This window comes from Agrilus planipennis, unplaced genomic scaffold (assembly GCF_000699045.2).
Source record: "Agrilus planipennis isolate EAB-ADULT unplaced genomic scaffold, Apla_2.0 scaffold149, whole genome shotgun sequence".
Taxonomy (NCBI): Eukaryota; Metazoa; Arthropoda; class Insecta; order Coleoptera; family Buprestidae; genus Agrilus; species Agrilus planipennis.
In genome coordinates, this window is record NW_020438906.1 from 18,688 (window position 1) to 21,621 (window position 2,934).

Here is a 2,934-nt window from a genome sequence, read left to right on the forward strand (position 1 = left end):
TACTAATTAATAATTATTTATTTTTTATTTGCTTTTCTATCCAACCCTTAATTATGTTTAAGAAATAATATCTAACCGTAAGGAGTAAATTTTGAAGAAATTCGCATGCACATAAGTGGGAATGCAATAAGTCCAAAAAAGTTTCAAAATTTGTCCTTTGAGTCCTCTGATCATAAAATTTCATTTAAAACAAAATTTAACGTTATTATTCCCAAATAATTTTTTGACTAATGTTTTTACTACAAGTTTCACCTTGAATTCTAAAATTATTGTATATGTTTATATTTATTATACTCCTATCACCCTAAATTCATAATGAATCCAAAAATCACTCTTTGTTTATTAAAATCCCCTTCGCGACGAAACTGTTAGAAACATTTGTTGTTTATTTGCGGAGCCAATCTCACAACAAAAATTCTTCTAGAATATTCCATTCTCAAAATTTCCTTAGAAGGCTACGGGGGTGTAGCTATAATTTTCCTACTCTTTAAAAGATGCAGGAGGCAGATTGATAATTAGTTAGATGGATAGCTAGTCAGTCAATTCAGTAATTACAATTGGAAAATCAGTGAATGTTAAATTATTATCGCAGTCTTGTTATTCATCCCGACCTCGAAAGGCTATCATCCTGACAATCATTTTAGTATCCCGGTGCCACAACAGTTCAAACAATAAAATATTAAATTAAAAGGAAGTCGAAACAAAACAAATGAAAGGTATTGCGATCTAGGAAAACACAATTATGTGATTTAAAAAAAACAGAAAGAATCGATATATGTAAGTTGCACCCCGTGGTCAGTTGAACCCTAATTCATAGCCTAGTTGCGCCCCAATAAATTTAATCCTCAAAAAGGTCATGGTATAGTTGTTCCCCGGAGTACATAAAGGTACTGCAGGTAGAAAATGAATACCTATTTAAAGTAGAAACATCTCATCTATATACATCATACACTTTGTTGATGTTTAGATCTAAATTAGATTTTCGAATTTCGTGTTCATCCCGATTTTCCAATCTTTCCACATTCTCTTTTAATAAACCTATGACACAAACACCACATCTAAACTGCTATTAAGTATATACACCACGTCTGATCAGTATTACGGAATATTTGAAGAGTAGCATCTGGAGACACTGAAGAGTGCAAAGTGCATCTCATCATAGTACCACAACGAGAACCGTTACCGTGTTATCTTATTGGCTTTCGACGAAACACGCAAACCTACTTGTGACCTTCGCAAACAGCTGGTACGTATACAAGTCAATTGTAGGCAATGATTAGTAACACTCGTTGGTGTTCGATTGGTAAAGTATTACCACAAAATACAAAAGTAACTTGAATATGGAAAAAGCAAAAACCAATGTATTCACATGCAGAATATGTCGGACGTGGCGGTCCCATATGGACGGTGCAATAGGAATCACCAGAGGTATAATGCGGATGCGCGTCATCGTCATCATTGCCGGAGCAGTTAGGGCTTTCGGTAGTCACTTGAAAGTAAGGGTCGTGACTACCATAAGGCAAAACAAAATTTAATAAAAAAAAAACCTTCACCCCAGAATTGCCTATTTTTCCTTCAATATTAATTCTCTTGAGGAAGAATTAGTAACCACATTATCTTCAAGGCAAATAGGTACTATGATAAATTTTAAAATTAGTTAATGAGTCATAATTATATTAATAATGCTGTGAAAATGACATGCGTTCAGATATCGTAGAATTGGTTTCGGCAATTGACATCAGTTATTATTGGATATAGCGACGGAAAAGAAAATTATTTCGTGTTCCCGTGTACCTAATATTTGGACGCCCGTCGTCGTGACGCTTATACATGTATGCAGTCCCTCTCGTGAACCTATTAATATATTTGCAAAAGCCGTGACAGGCTTAATTTAACCCACCTCTATGTCCACAACGAGGCGGTACACACGTGGTTAAAAGAAGTTTCATAATTTTATTTGCTGACAAAAAATCCTCTCCACTAATATTATATATACGAAGACTGTAGGTAATACTGAGTGTTAAAATGTATTCCATTTCCAATGTATTCAACTCAAGACGATATACCGAGTGAATAACTGAAGAAAATAAATTAATTAACAGGTAAGAAACCTTCAAAAACCAAACGCTTTCTGTACCCTCAAGCATTATGTACCTAAAGCTTTAACACAATTTCTAATTGTAAACTATAACCATCTTGTTTTCAATGCGTTATCTAATAAATGCAGAGCCTTTTTCAAAATGTGTTGCAAACTGTCAATAATAATATTATTTAATAATACCTATAACAACGGGGTCACTTATTTTTAACAAAGGTTTGAGCCATTTGATACCGCGCCTATAGAGTCCTGAAATAATTACACGCATAAATAACGTAAAATTTCCAAATGTTTGAAATTTATTGACCAACAAAGTTTGATTTATTGATCTAAGAGGCAATTTATTTCGAATTGAATTCTAAAAATACTTCTTTCAATCGTAACTGTATGAATAACAAGACAAAAAGCAACTAATATTTTCAAGCAAAGGCGTAATTTTCAGCTAAAACAAAAAGAAAAACAAACGGTAAGTATATTTTGAATTTATATATCATTTTCAAAAAATATTAATATTTTGTGAAATCCAACAACCTATTTTTATATTTAAGCGGGAAATCAAAAAGAAAAATTGCCTAATATCTACGAAGGACCATACTTGTAAAGTATTTGAGTAAAAGTATTTAAAATGCTCTATTTAAATACAAACTTTTCTTTATTTTATTTGATTGTGCAAATACTTTTGATAATATTTTGTAATCTGAAAACGATTTGTATACAATTCAACTCAACAGAATATACAATTATGTATAAATTGTTGAGAAAGTTGTTATAATAATTGTAATAATGCAAATGTTTTCCGATAGAAAATCTCAAACTAGGTATTTGTATTTGTATTT

At 31.8% G+C, this 2,934-nt stretch overlaps 1 protein-coding gene across 2 annotated transcripts in view; it reads left to right on the forward strand.

Moving 5' to 3' along the window:
* Window positions 1–1,725: 1,725 nt before the first annotated feature.
* Window positions 1,726–2,934, forward strand: part of LOC108736434 (G-protein coupled receptor Mth2-like) — an 11,708-nt gene continuing 10,499 nt past the window's right edge. The window contains exon 1 of one of the 2 annotated variants that reach the window (XM_018468869.1): window positions 1,726–2,102. The gene's annotated coding sequence lies outside the window, so the exon portion shown is untranslated. Of the gene's footprint in view, window positions 2,103–2,317; window positions 2,565–2,934 lie in introns of those variants that run through there. The other variant, XM_018468870.1, reaches the window with a different exon arrangement.